Here is an 18,976-nt window from a genome sequence, read left to right as displayed (position 1 = left end):
AAGTTCTGCGAGAGATGGTAGAGAGGTTGAAATTCAAAATCTGTTCTGCCACTGTTCTTTCCAGTCTTTGCCTTTGAAATTCTTCAGGACCTAACTTAGATACGCCCTAACCTGTGGCATCTTCTTGAATTTCCCCCATGTTGGAAATCGAGCGTTTTCTGCCCGCATTCTCCCAGCACATGCACCAAACTTCTCTCCAGCTCCCTACTCACCTGACGTAACACCCCCCTTGGGGCATGGTCTGTCCTTTATCCCTTTTTCCCATGATCCCTTGCCCTTAGCAAATATGCACCAAATATGTGCTGGGTTAAATTGAAAGTACTCTTTATTACTAACTCTAATCTCAGTAGTCAGTCTGTAAAACACCTTTGATCTCTGTTGGTTTGTAAATGTCTCTGGAATCTAGCCTTTCTCTGTGGCAGGGCCTTTATCACCTCTTGTCCCCTGCTTCAGCTCAGCCTCCTTGAGAGGGATCTTTCTGAGACATAAATATGGTGACGAGGCCAGGTGCAGTGGCTCATGCCTGTTATCCCAGCACTTTGGGAGGCCGAGGCGGGCGGATCACCTGAAGTCAGGAGTTCAAATCCAGCCTGGCCAACATGGTGAAACCCTGTCTCTACTAAAAATACAAAAATTAGCCAGGCTTGGTAGTGTGCACCTGTAGTCCCAGCTGCTGAGGCACAAGAATCGCTTGAACCCAGGAGGTGGAGATTGCAGTGAGTTAAGATCACACCACTGCACTCCAGCCTGGGAGACTGAGCAAAAACCTGTCTCAAAAAAAAAAAAAAAAAAAAAAAAAATCACCCTGGCTACTGGGTCGGGTTGAGTTGAGTAGACTGCTGGGGAGGGGCAGGTAATGACAGAAGTGACGCGAGCTGTTCAGAGGCTATTGTAGCAACTCAGTGGAGAGGTGACCATCACCTGGATTAAGGCGGGTCTTGCAGGATATTGTTTGAAGGTATAGCAAACAGAACTTGCTATTGGAATGGATGTAAGGGGAAGGATTAATCGAGAGTGATGAGAGTGACTGCAAGTTTTAAAATATTATCTATTGATTTTGAGCAACAAGAAGGACAGCTTAATATGAGAGTCCTATGGGCTTTTCATCCTAGGACTCAATTTGGGTCACCTTTCCAGTGTGGTCACCTGCCCCTCCCTTTCTACACCCAGGCTCCATTCATACCTAGCTCCTCCATGGTCCACACTCAGATTCTTTTACTTATTTATTTATTTTTAAATTTCTTTGAGATGGAGTCTCACTCTGTCTCCCAAGCTGGAGTGCAGTGGCGCAATCTCGGCTCACTGCAAGCTCCGCCTCCCGGAGCCATTCTCCTGCCTCAGCCTCCCGAGTAGCTGGGACTACAGGTGCCGGCCACCACGCCCGGCTCATTTTTTGTATTTTTAATAGAGACGGGGTTTCACCGTGTTAGCCAGGATGGTCTCGATCTCCTGACCTCCTGATCTGCCCACCTCAGCCTCCCAAAGTGCTGGGATTACAGGCGTGAGCCACCACGCCCAGCCTCTTTTATTTATTTATTTAAGAGACAGGGTCTTGCTCTGTCACCCAGCCTGGAGTGCTGTGTCAAGATCATGGCTCACTGCAGCTTTGAACTCCTAGACTCAAGCCATCTTCCTGCCTCAGCCTCCTGAATAGCTGAGACTACAGGCACGTGCCACTGCTCCCAGCTCACACTCATATTCTTCCATGTGCCTGAGTCTTTGCTTATAATCATTCCTCCTTCTGAATGACCAAAGTGTGGTTTTTTTGTCCACCAGGAAAACTTCTGTTCCTACTTCAAGACTTTTTTTTTGTTTTTTTGAGATGGAGTTTCACTCTTGTTGCCCAGGCTGGAATGCAATGGCGTGATCTCAGCTCACTGCAACCTCCACCTCCCAGGCTTAAGTGATTCTTGTGCCTCAGCCTCCTGAGTAGCTGAGATTACAGGCATGCACCACCATGCCGGGCTAATTTTGTATTCTTACAGGAGATGGGGTTTCACCATTTTGGTCAGGCTGGTTTTGAACCCCTGACCTCAGGGGATCCACCTGTCTCAGCCTCCCAAAGTGCTGGGATTACAGGCATGAGCCATCATGCCCGGCCTCCTCCAAGACTTCTAAAATGACACGTCCTCTGTGAGGTCTGCTTTTTGTTACACACACACACACACACACGCACGCACACCAGAGCACATGCATCCACATACACCTCTCTTTCCCATGGCCCTTTATAATGCCTCTCCTGCACTTCGTTCTCCTGTTTGTGTAAGGGCCATGCATCTAGGGCCTCCTTGAGAAAGCATGCCTCCTGAGGGTGGGATTTGACCTTATTTAACACTCTAACCCAACAATTAGGAAAAAGGTGGGGTTTGTTAAGTGTTTACTGAATCAATGAATGGATAGGAATCAAGGAGGGATGTGCCTCTTCCTCTAAATCCTATCCCACCCCGGACAAAATTTTGGTTTATCCCCTGCTCACATCATAAGAACTCATGCTGCCTGGCATGGGGTGTGACAAAGGGGCTTGAATGGATACTAACACTTACTTGGTTTGGAAAGTCAGGAATATAACTTTACTTGCACCTCATATGCATTTGAAAACATCAAATGGGCTGGATGAAGTAGGTCATGCCTGTAATCCCAGCACTTTGGGAGCCTGAAGTGGGAGGATCATTTGAGCCTGGGAGGTCAAGGCTATAGTGAGCTGAGGTCATGCCACTGCATTCTATCCTGGGCAACAGGGCAAGACACTGCCTAAAACTAACAAAAAACAAACAAACAAACCAAAAACAATAAAAATATCAAATAGATTGAAGGCTGCTTTGGCTATCCCCCAAATCAGGCTGTATTGTGGGGAAAGGCAGCCTCCAATTTCACTATCAGGAAAGCGTTCTCAGAGGTCAGGGAACAGAAGGGTTCACAGACGAAATGTATATTGCTCAAAGTGGAGATTATTGAACCTACTTAAAGCACACAACAGAAAGCAAGGAGGATGTAGATGGAATAGGTTAACACTCTTAGGAGAGGGAGCAAGCAGGGCTGAGGGAAGATGACCTTTCTCTGCCAATGGTGTGGTTGGAAGGAGCAGAGTTGAAATTGGGGAGGGGTCAGCAGAAAGTGCCTGGATGCCCTCCCTCCCCTATGCTTACTCTGTTAGAAAGATCCAGAGCAAGTAAGCCTGCCAGAGCTATAGCTTGCCAGTTAGCCTGCTGAACACTTACAGGTTTTATATGCATTTCTGGGGCAAAGCATATGTAGGGCCCTAGGGGACGATACTGAGATTACTGAAAGGTGGCTGATTTAGGGATGATGTAAGTATCAGCCTAGAGGCAGCAAAACCCATAGACTTTCCATCCCCTTTTTTTTTTTTTTTTTTTTCCAGAGTCTCTCTCTGTCACCCAGGCTGGAGGGCAGTGGTGCGATCTCGGCTCACTGCAACCTCTGCCTTATAGGTTCAAGCAATTCTCGTGTCTCAGGCTCCCGAGTAACTGGAATTATGGGTGCCTGCCACCATGCCCGGCTAATTTTTGTATTTTTTTGTAGAGACAAGGTTTCACCATGTTGGCCAGGCTGGTCTTGAACTCCTTACCTCAGGTGATCCATCCGCCTCGGCCTCCCAAAGTGCTGGGATTACAGGCGTGAGCCACCGCACCTGGCCCCTTTTTGTCTTTAAAACTTTTGTTCTGACCTTTTAAACATATTACTACCTGTATTTAACATATTTTATGAATTCTGTTTCATAAGCTATTTGCTTGATCACCACCTATACTTAACATATCTTATGAATTTTATTTCTCACAAGCTACTTAAGTTTGTTTTTATCTATGCTTAACATTTCTTATGAGTATTATGAGCTGAATGTTGGTGTCTCCCCCAAATGAATGTTGGTGTCCTTCATATGTTGAAGCTCTAACCCCCAATGTGATGGTATTTAGAGGCAGGGTGTTTGCGAGGTAATCAGGTTTAGATGAGATCGTGAGGGTGAGGCCCCTGTGATAGACTTAGTGTCCTTATAAATAGAAGAGAGAGACAAGAGCTCTTTTTCTCTACCGTGTGAGGGCACAGCAAGAAGGCAGCCATCTGCAAGCCAGAAAGAGGGCCCTCACCAGAAACTGAACCTGCCAGCAGCTTGATCCTGGATTTCCCAGAATCCAGAGGTGTGAGAAACGCCTGCTGTTGAAGCCACTCAGTCTGTGGCGTTTTGTTATAGCAGCCCAAGCTGACTACGACAATGCGTTTCACCCATCCTAGGTGTTTTTCCTTCTTCTGTAGCAGAATTGCATATTCTTAAATAACACAGCAAACGGTACAATGTAGAGTGAAAAAGAGAAGTTCTACAATGCCAGTTTAGGCAGGATGTGGTGGCTCACACCTGTAATCCCAGCACTTTGGGAGGCCAAGGCAGGCAGATCACTTTAGGTCAGGAGTTCAAGAGCAGCCTGGCCAACATGTTGAAACCCCATCTCTACTAAAAATACAAAAATTAGCTGGATGTGGTGGCACACGCCTGTAATCCCAGCTACTTGGGAGGCTGTGGCAGGAGAATCACTTGAACCTAGGAGGTGGAGGTTGCAGCGAGCTGAGATCATGCCACTGCATTCCAGCCTGAGTGACAGAGTGAGACTCTGTCTCAAAACAAAACAAAACAAAAAAAACAGCTACAATGCCAGTTTAAGTGTATGTGTGTCCTAATCCAATGTCTAGGGAAATAATTGCACCCGGCCATATATGCCTCCCACCACCTACAGAACATTCTCATGATTGGCTTATTGAAGAATATGTTTAAAGGCAAAAGAAAAATGAAAGTCATAAAAACCTCTGACATTATTAATTATGTAAGCCCATGCTGGCTGGTTAATAATCATACAGTTAATTGGAAATTTTTGTTTCCAGTCTCTTTAGTAACTCTGAATCTTTCTTTTCCGGTTTACTCACTGAAAGTTCTAAACTATTTCTAAAATGGTATTGCTCAGCCTAAGGAAAGGGAGTCCAGGGCAGTTATTTTTTATTTTTCAGATTCACTCTGTTATTTTATATTGTATAATTTGCTCACAAGAGAACACACTCATTTTAAGTGTACAATGCAGAGGATTTTAACATGTTTGCATTTGTAAAAACACCACGACAATCAAGACACAGAGTAGGCCAAGTGCAGTGGCTCACAATTGCAATCCCAGCACATTGGGAGGCTGAGGTGGGGGGATCACTTAAGCATAGGAGCTTGAGACCAGCCTGAACAATACAGAGATACACTGTCTCCACAAAAATATTTAAAAATTAGCTGGGCATGGTGGCACATGCCTGTAGTCCCAGCTACTTGGGACACTTAGGTGGGAGGATTGCTTGAGCCTGGGAGGTTGAGAGCAGATTGGGCAGCATAGTGAGACCCTGTCTCCACTTAAAAAAAATAAATAAATAAAGCTGAGCATGGTGGCTCATGCCTATAATGCCTATAATCCCAGCACTTTGGGAGGCTGAGGTGGGAGAATTGCTTGAGCCCAGGAGTTTGAGACCAGCACTGGGCCACATATGAGACCTTGTCTCTACAAAAAAAAAAATTTTTTTTAAATAGCTGGGTGTGGTGGCATGTGCCTGTGGTCCCAGCTACCTGGGAGGCTGAGGTGGGAGGATTGCTTGGGCCCAGGAAGCCGAGGCTGCTGTAAGCCTTGATCAAACCACTGCACTTTAGCCTGGGTGACAGAGCAAGACCCTGTCTAAAAAAAAAAAGACAAACAAACAAAAAAAAAACCTACAGCATTTCCATCATGTCCCAAAATTTCTTCATTTCCCAACAGCAATTTGATACAAGAGGAATAGACTCTAAAGTGTCCATTTTAAAACGATTTGCTTTCCTTAAATCCAACTCATGCCTCTGTGGGCAAATTAAAATGACTTTATAGTACATCACTTAATAGTTTCTTTCCAATAGGTCATGTGTAATGTCTACTCAACATGTAAGTTTAGTTATTGCTGTCAATTAGGAGGCTCAGCCTTGCCTTCTGCCCTCATCTTGAGAGATGGCCCAACCACCTTTCCAAAGTCACTTCTTCCCACTTCTAACCCTCAGCCACGACTGTCCTTCAAATGCACCATATTCAATCGTCAACACAATGCAACATCTGTGCATTTGCTCACGTGAAGTCCTAGCCTGGAAAGCTCTTCCTCTAGGGGCCAGTTCAAGCCCTGCCTCTCTGAGAAGGCTTTTCAACCAATTCAAACTTTTAGAGATCCCCCTGTCACCAGAACCTATGTGTTATACACTGCCTGGCCCACATTGTTAGCATCGTCAGATTAGTGTCTCATGTGTGTCTCTCTCCTCCACAACTGGACTGTAAACTCCTCAGGGGCAGGAACCTCCCATCACCCCAGCAGTGTCCAGGGTCCATTGAATAGTCACTGAATGGCTGAACCCATGAGACTTTCCCTGGAAGAATATGAATAAGTCCCAAGTCACTTCATGACTCACAACAGGTAACTGGATGTAGATCTCAATTCTGCTTACAAAATTAAGATCTGCAGAACAAAGGCTAAGTTTCTTTCTTTCTCTTTCTCTTCTTTTTTTTTCTTTTAAGACAGGGTCTTACTTTGTCACTCAGGCTGGAGGGCAGTGGCTCCATCTCAGCACACTGCAGCCTCAACCTCCTGGGTTCAAGCAATCTAGCTGGGACTACAGGTGTGTGCCATCACGCCCGGCTAATTTTTGTATTTTTTGTAGAGACAGGGTTCGAACCATGTTGCCTAGCCTGGTCTCAAACTCCTGAGCTCAAGCCATCTGCCCACCTTGGCCTCCCAGAGTGCTGGGATTACAGGCATGAGCCACTGAGCCTGGTCAAAGGCAAGTTCTTTGGTCCCCTCTACACCTCCTCTCTTCCCCTTCCTTAGGAGATAACCTCTGTTATTAGATTGATATTGATATATGTATTTTCAAGATCTTTATGTATACGTATGAGATATATGTGTACATATATATAATATACACATACACAGCAAAATGTGATATTGAAGTAAGATCACACTGTACACGTTGTTTCACACTTCCTTTTTTTATTCAACCATATTTTCCAGAAACAATAGACCCTGCCTGAAAGCTTCACTCCCAATCCAATCCATCCTATAAATGGAAACTAGGATTCTACAGTATTTCCAAAACACAAACCTTTTTTTTCTTTTCTTTTTTTTTTTAGACAGGGTCTCACTCCTGTCGCCCAGGCTGAAGTGCAGTGGGATTATCTTGGCTCACTGCAGCCTCCACCTTTCTGGGCTCAAGCAATCCTCCCACCTCAGCCTCCCGAGTAGCTGGGACCACAGGTGGCACCATGAAGCCCGGCAAATTTTTGTATTTTCAGTAGAGATGAGGATCTCCCTATGTTGCCCAGTGCTGGTCTTGAACTCCTGAGCTCAAGGAATTCTCCCACAGAAAGAAACCTCGGCCTCCCAAAGTGCTGTGATTATAGATATGAGGCACTGTGCACAGCCATTACTCGTCTTCTTGTACCCGTGCCTAGTAGTCTCTGTAATCCTTAAACATTCAGTTATGAAATGAATGGACTCAGACAGTGCATTTGAAATATTTAACTCTGACTTCAGCTGACCCCCCTCACCATTCTATTCCTGTGTTGTCTCAGTGTGTGTCCTATGCGTTCTACTTCAATGCAGATATCAGAGTCCCTTTGAGCTCCCCAAAGAATATATTCACACCAAAGTATTAGTAAGCGATGCAGATTTTTACCACCGGAGTGAAAAACAAAAAGTAGTGGCGGGGAGGGAAGGGAGGATTGCAATTTGACAGTATAATTCACTGTTATTTTGTTGCCCAATAAAAGGGTCATACTCTTTCATCCAATGAAAACACTTTTTTTTTTTTTTTTTTTTTTTTGAGACGGTGTCCTACTCTGTCACCCAGGCTGGAGTGCAGTGGCATGATCCCGGCTCACTGCAATCTCCACCTCTGGGGTTCAAGAAATTCTCCTGCCTCAGCCTCCCAAGTAGCTGGAATTACAGGTGCACCACCATGCCCGGCTAATTTTGTATTTTGTTTTTGGTTTTTTTTTTTTTTTTGAGACAAGGTCTCGCTCTGTCACTAGGCTGGAGTACAGTGGTGCATTCTTGGCTCACTGCAACCTCCGCCTCTCGGGTTCAAGTGATTCTCCTGCCTCAGCCTCCTGAGCCTCCTGAGTAGCTGGGACTACAAGTGTGCATCACCACGCCCGGCCTAATTTTGTATTTTTAGTAGAGGCAGGCTTTCACCATGTTGGCCAGGTTGATCTCAAACTGCTGACCTCAAGTAATCTGCCTGCCTCAACCTCCCAAAGTGCTGGATTATAGGCTTGAGCCACTGCGCCCAGTGAAAACACTTTTTCTACAACTGAATTCTAGGAGAAATTTACTACAAGGAACCTTATGTAGGGACACTGGTTAAGATTACAGTGTTCTCAATCTCAGTTCTGAAAATATAGAGAAACATTATTTAGATGGATATTCCTGATATCACCCCTACATAAAAGCCTAGGTAATGATATTCCATTTTAAATTCAGTGAAGACTTTCCAGGGGGAGTAAAGATAATATAGTTTGGATACGTTCTTTTCTGATAATATAGTTTGGATATCTTTTTTTCTGATTATCCAATGACCCAATGTTGATAAATATATTGCATATATGCTGAACCTCTGAGCTGTCACACCTATGGCAGACATGACTAGTCAATCATGACAGAATTTCCCACTGAGCCCAGATGTCATAGATCTCAACATAGCATCCACCACCAATGATTGAAATTGGCGTATATGATGAAAAGATAAAACCCTGCCATCGGCCGGGCGAGGTGGCTCACGACTGTAATCCTAGTACTTTGGGAGGCCGAGGCGGGCGGATCACGAGGTCAGGAGATCGAGATCATCCTGGCTAACACAGTGAAACTCCGTCTCTACTAAAAATACAAAAAATGAGCCGGGCATGGTGGCGGGCACCTATAGTCCCAGCTACTCAGGAGGCTGAGGCAGGAGAATGGCGTGAACACGGGAGGTGGAGCTTGCAGTGAGCAGAGATAGCACCACTGCACTCCAGCCTGGGCGACAGAGTGAGACTCCGTCTCAACAAACAAACAAACAAACAAACAAAAAAAAACCCTGCCATCCTGGAATATATTGATAGCTTATTTAACGTCTGAGAGGCTTTTGTGTATGGAGAGTAATGCTCACTACTCTTTGGGCTTTGTTCCATGCCAAATTTATGAATTTTATGAATTTGTTAAATTAACGTTTCCTTAAACAATTAACACTCATAAATATTCAAACTACTTATAAGAGGAACCAACCCAAACTTAATAGGTTTAAATAAGTTAAATTTCCCTAAACATTTAAACATTTACCAAAATTTATTTAACTAAACTCTTCTAAGCATTTAATGAAAATCCCAAGTTCAATCGGAGTCTCTCAAATGCTCTTTAAACACTTTAAAGAGCAGACAACACACACAAAATTTCACAATAATTACAAAACTGCATATTTATACTAAGACTGATTAGAAAAGGCTAGCGGTGAGGATTTAAAGGTTTTCTTTATGCTTTTTTTTTTGTATCTGTTTTTAGAGATGAGGTTTCACTATGCTGCCCAGGTGGAGTACAGTGGCTGTTCACAGGGTTGATCATAACACACTGCAGACTCAACCTCCTGGCCTCAGGGAGTCCCCCAGCCTCAGCCTCTTGAGTAGCTGGGACTACAGGCACTCGGCTCTTTATGCTTATCTAATCTAATTTTTATATCTCCTGAGACTTACATTTTTGCATATATATAGTGAATGCTATGGTGTGCCATCTAGATCCTTCTGCAGGACTAAGGCACTCATTCCCTCAGGGGCCAAACAGCTCATAACTGAGCCCCTCCCAGAGCAGGGTCTCTCTGCCAATGAGAGCTCCAAGATTATGCCTCCTGGTGGGTGGGCGTGGGGGAATCTTACATTCAATGACTTGTCCATAAGAGAGAACAAAGGCCTGGCCCCTTGGCAGCAAATTGAGACATCTCTGAAGGGCCACCCCAGATTCACAGCAATCTGCAAGGTTGGCTGAGACTTTTGTAGTGATTGCATTGCAGTTTACCTTCCCCCACCACCGAATCCTGCTTTCCTTACCCATCATAGATGGTGAACCCCAAGAGCACTTCCCAATAAATCTCCTGCATACAATCTCAGAATCTCAGAGGTTGTCTCCCAGGGAACCTGAACTATGACAGTGAGGTTGTAGAAATATTACTAAATATTCTATTCACACTTCTCAGGGTTGCACTAATTTTACCAGCACTGACTGGGCACGGTGGCTCATGCCTGTAATCCCAGTAATTTGGGAGGCCGAGGTGGGTGGATCACCTGAGGTCAGGAGTTCCAGACCAGCCAGGCCAACATGGTGAAACCCCGTATCTACTAAAAATATAAAAATTAGCTGGGCGTGGTGTTGGCTGCCTGTAATCCCAGCTACTCACGAGGCTGAGGCAGGAGAATTGCTTGAACCTGGGAGACAGAGGCTGCAGTGAGCCGAGATCACACCATTGCACTCCAGCCTACGTAACAAGAATGAAACTCCATCTCAAAAAAAATAATAATTTTACCAGCACTAAAAGGAATAAAGAAGAAAAAGCAAAACAAAAACATCTTGTTGCGGGATAATCAAAGACGGGAGAGACCGGACAGCGTGAGTTCAGGAAAGGTCTTTATTAAAAGGTGATCAGCTGGGTGAGTAGGACTAGCGTCCAGTGAAGTCTGTGCCCCGGACAAAGAAAGCAGCCACCTCTTAAGCAGTCAGTGGTCGGGAGCTGCGTGACGCAGGAAGCGTACTTACAGAAGCCAGAACAAAGCAGTTGATCAGTCTTTTTACATTTATCTATACTACATGTTCCACATCCTTGGGAAACCATGTTTCTGTATCAACCTTTTAACGTTGCAGCTGGGCTAGGGAGCTGAAGCAGGAACTCGCTGAGCCTCAAGGAATGTGAAACTAGCAAGTACAGGTAAGGCTCACTGAGCACAGAAGGAAAAACAGGCAGTTAGTATTCTTCTCTAACTCAGACTACAGGGGCACTACACTACACTTAGCTTTTGAGAGAAAAGGTAAACATTTTTGGTTGTCTTTGATTATACTTATACAATTCATGAACGCCCTCTTCAATCTCAGAATAACCAAGAACAGAATTGGGGTTGTTGACTGATTATTGGTTGGGATCTGGGACTTAATTAATTGTCTAGTTCAAAGAGATCTACATCAGGCCATGTTGTTGGGGTGATCAGACCAATACCAGGTTGTGGGGGCGACGGAGGGCAGCGGAGTCAAAGGAATGAGAAAAAGACAGTTTGAGAGAGAAAGTGGGGCGAGGGGGCCATTGCAAGTGTGGAGGCTGCGAAGGCCCCGAGCTGTGGGAGCCCACGCTATTTATTGGTGATCAAATAAAGAAACAGGTGGTGAGGATGTGGGGGTTGAAAGGAACGGTGTATCAAGTGAATGAGAAACATATGGCTACTTGAGCTAATGGGAGTACTAGAAGCAAGGAGCCAGCAAGTCTAGCAGACATGCAAGCCCTACCTCAGCTTTTCTCCCAACACCATGTGAAGGTCATTAGGTGGGGTCCCTCTTTATAATTTTGTCTCCTTTATTTAATCACAGGACTCTTAAGTTCCTGACTTTCAAATAGATTTTAATCTTTTGAAACTTGGTGTCTGATATATTCTTTAAGTTTTGCATGCAAGGCTGGTTGTACCTCACCCTTTGTTCTGGGTCTTTCAATATCTTGGAAACTTACATTTGCTTCATCCACAGCTCATGATAATTAGGAAGGTCTACTAATGAAGTGGCCTTGCTGTCTGGGGTGATATCCAAGGTTCATTGTCTCACACCGGAGAAAATCAAGGACGTGGACAGATAAGGAGTGAGGTTAAGAGTGGAAGTTTAATAGATGAAAGAAAGAGAAGAGCTCTTTGCAGCAGAGAGGGGTCCCAGAGAAATGGGTTGCTAGATGTGCAGTGAAATGCAGGGGGTGTTATAGATGAGCTTGAGGAGGCAGTGTCTGATTTACATATGGTGCAAAAGATTGGTTGGCCCAGGTAGTGTACCATTTACATAGGTGTGAAAAACTGGTTAGGGCTAGGTGTGCCATTTACATATGGCATGAAAAGCTGGTCACCCCCTAATCTTTCTTTATGCAGATGGGTTATCTGCCTGGCCGATGCCATGATGTCCATTCCTGTACTGTACACATGGTAACAAAAAAGGGAAGATGGAGCCTCCATGTTGGATATGCCTGGCCCCCAGGTAACATCTTTCTATTGGCACAGCTGCCGGTGTTCACCTGTGCAAACTTCCAGCTTGCTTATCTACATTTACAGCTTAATTTTTCAGTCTGCTCTTTGTTAGAAAAAAATAATAATTCCTTGGGCTGCTTTTTCTTAAAAGGGAACCCTTACTAAGGACTCTTTTGCCCTCACTATCTATGAAGGGCGACAGGCTAGTCAGAGACGACACCGGTGGCAGCCAAGAGGTCTTTATTGGAGGCTCAGCGTGCGAGAAGAGGAAGAGAAGGGGAGAGAGAGAGAGCTGCTGGGGCTGAGTATTTATGCCCTTTTGGGTGATGTGGTGATTGGTGATTGGTCGGAGGGCAGGACCTCGGGGCTAGCAGGAGGTGTTTCCTTTTGATTGGGTGCTTATTTAGCGGGCTGTGCTTGGCGGGTTTAGGGGGCGCCAAGTGGAGGGGGAAGAACCCGGAACCGATGCCTAAGATGGCATCTTTGATTTATCCAACAATCTATCTGCCTAAATAATTTATTTCTAGCTCCTGTATCACTAACGATCTTCCTCCTTGAGGAATTTGGGTAATGTGTTGCCTTGGAGCACAGAGTTGGCTCCTCTTTTTCATTGGCAACTGCCAAGGACTCCCAGTGCTGACCACCTCCCAGAGAGCCTTTGACCTTCTTCTATCTGAGCTGCCCCTGGACTGGTAGGGATTTTGGTTTTCTGGCTGAACACCTAATTCTTTTAATTTGGCTCATCACTGTCTATATTTACTCTTTTCTTTTTATTTTTTCTGAGGCAGGGTCTCACTCTGTTGCCCAGGCTGGAGTGCAGTGGTGTAATCACAGCTCACTGCAGCCTTGACCTCCCAGGCCTCAGCAATCTTCCCAACTCAGCCTCCCAAGTAGCTGGGACTACAGGCATGTGTCACCACACCCAGATAATTTTTTAAATTTTTGGTAGAAACAGGTTCTCACTATGTTGCCCAGGCTGGTCTTGAACTCCTGGACTCAAGCAATGCTCCCACCTCAGTTTCCCATAGTGCTGGGATTACAGGTGTAAACCACAGGACCTGGCCATATTTACTCTTTTCTACTTATATAGTTTAAAACAACAACAACAACAACTAATACCCATACTATAACTTTTACCAAAATCGATAAAAATGAAATTTATTTTATCATATTGATGATGAAAAAAGTAAAATTCTGTAATATATTTGAAGAGATTTATTCCAAGCCAAATATGAGTGATCATGGTCCATGACACGGCCCTCAGGAGATCCTGAGAACATGTGCCCAAGGCGGTTGGTTTTATACATTTTTGAGCATTTACGTTGGTTCAGTTGGGTCCAGAAAGGTGGGACAACTCAAAACAGCTGGATCAGGCGAGCTTCCAGGCCATAGATTTAAAAATTTGCTGATTGGCAATTGGTTAAAAGAGTTTATCTAAGGACCTGGGATCAAAAGAAAGGAAATGCCTAGCTTAAGACAAGGGGTTGTAGAGACCAAGGTTCTTATTATAGAGATGAGGCTTCCAGGTAGCAGTATTCAGAGAGAATGGATTGTAAATATTTGTTGATTCTCTCCTGGAAAAAGGGAAAGGGGATTCTCTACAGAACGTGGATTTCCCCCCACAAGAGATGACTTTGCAGGGCAGTTTCAAGATATGGCAAGGAAATATATTTGGAGTTAAAATATTTTGATTTCCTTCCTTACTTGTTATGTGATGTTATACCAGAGTCAAGTTGGAAAGTGAGCCACGTTATACAGGGTTAAATAAAGCCCCTCTGATGAGACTTTATGGTTTGTAGGGTGTGACTCCTCAGGCCCCTTAGGTAGGAATTTGGGCAAGAAAAGAAAAAAGTCAAAGTTTAGTCCTCAATATTCAACCTTTTTATTTATTACAACTATCTGTTGCTATTTAAAAGAGTGTTTCTCCTTTGATTATGGCTATAAACTCATTGCTATCCAGGTTCAACTAGTTCAAAATAACTCATATTATTACTTACTACTGCTATTACTACTACTAAAGATACCTAAAATTGATACTGTTATTTTCTAATGCTCACATCATCACAGGCTGGCCAACGGGAGCCCTTTTGGTTGGCTTCCTTTCCTTTCAGTATTGCCTTTGACATCCTTGTGTCAGAGATATTTGAATCAGAGCAACTCCATCTTGTATAGGGGCTGGGTAAAATAAGGCTGAGGCCTACTGCGCTGCATTCCCAGACAGTTAGGCATTCTAAGTCACAAGATGAGATAGGAGGTCAGCACAAGATACAGTTCATAAAGACCTTACTGATAAAATAGGTTGCAATTAAGAAGCCAGCTAAAACCCACCAAAACCAAGATGGCAATGAGAGTGACCTCTGGTTGTCCTCACTACTCATTATATGCTAATTATAATGCATTAGCATGTTTAAAGACAGTCCCACCAGCACGATGAAAGTTTACAAATGACATGGCAACGTCAGGAAGTTACTTTATATGGTCTAAAAAGGGGAGGCATGAATAATCCACCTCTTGTTTAGCATATCATCAAGAAATAACCACAAAAACGGGCAACAGCAACCCTCAGGGCTGCTGTGCCTATGGAGTAGCCATTATTTTATTCCTTAACTTTCTTAATAAACTTGCTTTCACTTTACTGTATGGATTCACCCCAAATACTTTCTTTCACAAGATCCAAGAACCCTCTCTTGGAGTCTGGATCCAGACCCCTTTCCAGTAACATTTGTTTCCTGCAAATAATAGGATATACCAAACAGGTGTACAGTTCTTTTATGGGAGACATCTTGGTTCTGTTTAATGGAGAATATTTTTAGAGAACAAAATCTGGGTGTTAGGAGTGCATAAAAATGTTGGTGGGAAGGTAAGAGGAGTGCCACAGGGGGGTCACTTTCAATGACAGAGCTAGGAAGATATTTCCTTTATATATGATGAGTTCACCTTAATTTTTTTTACAATTTAATAATCTATGTCTATATTTTACTTTTCTTATTATTGGTGGTTTCATTGACCCAGGGCACCTATGTAAATCTGAGGGATGTTATTTACATTGTAGATTTGAATATTTATCATGAAAAATGTCTGGTAGGCCATGTGAGGTGGCTCACGCCTGTAATCCCAGCACTTTGGGAGGCTGAGGTGGGCGGATCACCTGAGGTCACGAGTTTGAGACCAGCCCGGCCAACATGGTGAAACCCTGTCTTTACTAAAAATACAAAATTAGCCGGGCGTGGTGGTGCATGCCTGTAATCCTAGCAACTCAGGAGGCTGAGGCAAGAGAATAAGTTGAACCCGGGAGGCACAGGTTGCAGTGAGCTGAGATTGAGCCATTATACTCCAGCCTGGGCAACAAGAGCAAAACTCTGTCTCAAAAAAATAAAAAGTCTGGTAGATGGCAGTAATGTTTCTTCTTCTTTTTTTTCTTTTCTTTTTCTTTTTTCTTTTTTTTTCTGAGACAGGGTCTTGCTCTGTTGCCCAGGCTGGAGTACAGTGGCATGATCTCTGCTCATGGCAACCTCCGCCTCCTGGGTTCAAGTGATTCTCCTGCCTCAGCTTCCCAAGTAGCTGGGATTACAGGTGTGCGCCACTATGCCCGGCTAATTTTTAATTTTTTTTTGGTAGAGATGGGGTTTCGCCATGTTGGCCAGGCTGGTCTTGAACTCCTGACCTCAGGCGATCTGCTCGCCTTGGCCTCCCAAAGTGCTGGGATTACAGGTGTGAGCTATCGTGCCTAGCCAAGGTTTCTTGTTTTAATAAAATCAGATGTTTATGACAGTTTTCCAATAGATACAAAAAGATGTCTTAAGGAGGGGACACTTCTTTCTTTTTAAATTGAAAAAGGGTCTCATTAAGTTGCCCAGGCCGGTCTTGAACTCCGGAGCTCAAGTGATTCTCCTGCCTCAGCCTCTCCAAGTCCTAGGATTATGGGCATGAGCCACTGTGCCTGGCCCGAGGGACACTTTTTTCTAATTTGCCCATAGACAGTCCTACATTGGCCACCATGACTTTCTACTGCACTGACAGGAAATAGAAATGGAAAGTAGAGAATTGAAAAGAATAATGGCTAATTAGTCCTTACATGGTAACTCTTAAACAACATATGTCTCAAGAATTTTTGGCAAGTGCTGAATTCTACTGAGTTCATAGCTGAATTTTCTGGTGATTGCTGTTGATTAAAGTGTGACCTGGCCCGTCGTGGTCACCGGTGCAGGCTATGGCTGCGACTTCCCTCATGTCCGTGTTGGCTGCCTGGCTGCTGCAGCCTGCACATAGCTGCTCCCTTCCACCTCGCGGCAGTTCAAAATGAAGCTGTTGTCATTTCTGGAAGGAAACTGGCCCAGCAGATCAAGCAGAAAATGCGGCAGGAGGTGGAAGAGTGGGTGGCCTCAGGCAACAAACCTGAGCGTGATCCTGGTTGGCGAGAATCCTGCAAGTCCAAAACTCTTTAAGAACACGACAAAACCTTCCAGTGTGGATATCTTGGGAGGTCACTCTCCCCAGGCGCTGTCCATGTGGCATGGGGGAGCACAGGACTCTGCTCATAATATACAGGAGAGTCACAAAGGCAAAGAAAATGAGGAACAGAATAATCAAGAATGACATTAAGAAGCTTCAAAAAAGGCCAGGATCGGTGGTGCACACCCATAATCCCAGCACTTTGGGAGGCTGAGGCAGGTGGATCACTTGAGGTGAGGAGTTCAATACCAGCCTGGCCAACATGGCAAAACTCCATCTCTGCTGAAAATATAAAAATTAGCGGGTGTGGTGGCATGCACCCGTAGTCCCAGCTACTCAGGAGGCTGAGGCAGGAGAATTGCTTGAACCCGAGAGACAGAGGTTGCAGTGAGCCGAGATTGTGCCACTGCACTCCAGCCTGGGTGACAGAGTGAAACGCTGTCTCAAAAACAAAACAAAACAAAAAAAGAACAAGAAGCTTCAAAAGGCAGGTCTCTTGAAGCCTTCTCCCCCAAAAGTACCTGCTGCTATAGTTCCAGCAAAAAAGATGACCACTGCAGGCAAGAAGGCTCCAGCCCAGAAGGTTCCTGCCCAGAAAGCCGCAGGCTAGAGGCAGTGCCTCCTCTGAAAGTTCAGAAGTTTCAAAAGCAACATACCCAGAAAGCATGTTGCCCAAAAGCATCTGGCAAGAAAGCGTTAAGAGGCTATTATAAAAGTAGTAAACGTTCTTTTTGACATGTTGGAAAAAGAGAGAGAGAGACTGAAACTGCAACAAAATCTGGCATCCAACAAAGTAAAATTCACAATGTCTGGCAACCGATACAAATTAGCAGGCATGCAAACAAGCAGACAAATAGAACTAACACCCAGGAGAAACATCAACCAATAGAAACAGATCCAAAAGTGACACAGATAATGGATTAAGTAGACAAGGAACTTAAAACAGTTATTGTAAATTTTAAAAATATTTTCAAGTATGGAAAGGAAAACATGAGCATGATGAGAAAGAAAATGAAAGATCATGTTTCTTCTTTTTTGTTTTTGTTTTTAAGACAGGGTCTCACTCTGTTGCACAGGCTGAAGTGCAGTGTGTGATCATGGCTCACTGAAGCCTCAACCTCCCAGACTCAACCCATCCTCCCATTTCAGCCTCCCGAGTTCTCGGACTATAGAGGTGTATGCCACCACACCCGGCTAATTTTTTTGTTTTCTTGTAGAGACAAGGTCTCCTTATGTTGCCCAGTCTAATCTCTAACTCCTGGGCTCAAGTGATCCTCCTGCCTCAGCTTCCCAAAGTACTGGCATTACAGGCATGAGCATGCCTAGCCTAGTATGTATATGTATATATATACATGTATCCATATATACGTGTGTGTGTGTATATATATATATAGTTGTTATTGTTTTAAATACTAGAGACTTGGATTTTTGTTTTCTTGTAGAGACAAGGTCTCCTTATGTTGCCCAGTCTAATCTCTAACTCCTGGACTCAAGTGATCCTCCTGCCTCAGCTTCCCAAAGTGCTGGCATTACAGGCATGAGCATGCCTAGCCTAATATATATATACACATATATATACACGTATATATAACTATATATACATATATACGTGTGTGTGTGTGTATATATATATATATATACATATATAGTTGTTATTGTTTTGAATACTAGAGGCTTGGATTTTAATACTGATACTTCCACAGGCTGGCTGTATGACCTTAAACAATACCTCTTCCCTCCCTGGGCTGATGACATCTGTTCTGATACTCTTGCCTTCCTTCTCTTCTCTCAATCTTTATCTCTTCCCTTAAGTTCCATATCCTAAATATCTCCTGAATCCATCACATGTATCTATCTCAGTTTCCCAATCACTTGTCCCCTAAACTATGGCAACATGTCTCCCAGATAGATTCCCATCCTAACCTCCCGCAATACATTTCCTCCACAACATAGCTGGAGGGATTTTGCTAAAATGAAACATGAATCGTGCCTCTTTTATGGCCCTTCACTGCCCTTAGGATAAAGTCCACAGTCCATAATGCAAAATAAAGGCCCTTGTTGGTCTGCTCCTCCTTTGCTTGCCCCCTTGAGCCTCTCCTGGAGTCATTCTTCCCTTCCCTTGTGGCCACCCCTGCCTTTTTATCTTGAGGCTCCCTGCCTGTAACATTTCCCCAATGACTTCTTACTCAGTTAATATCTGATTCTTATTTTTTTTTTTTTTTTTGAGATGAAGTCTCACTCTG

The sequence above is a fragment of the Symphalangus syndactylus genome, chromosome 2 (genome assembly GCF_028878055.3).
Source record: "Symphalangus syndactylus isolate Jambi chromosome 2, NHGRI_mSymSyn1-v2.1_pri, whole genome shotgun sequence".
Classification (NCBI taxonomy): Eukaryota; Metazoa; Chordata; class Mammalia; order Primates; family Hylobatidae; genus Symphalangus; species Symphalangus syndactylus.
Note: the sequence above shows the minus strand (reverse complement) of the source record.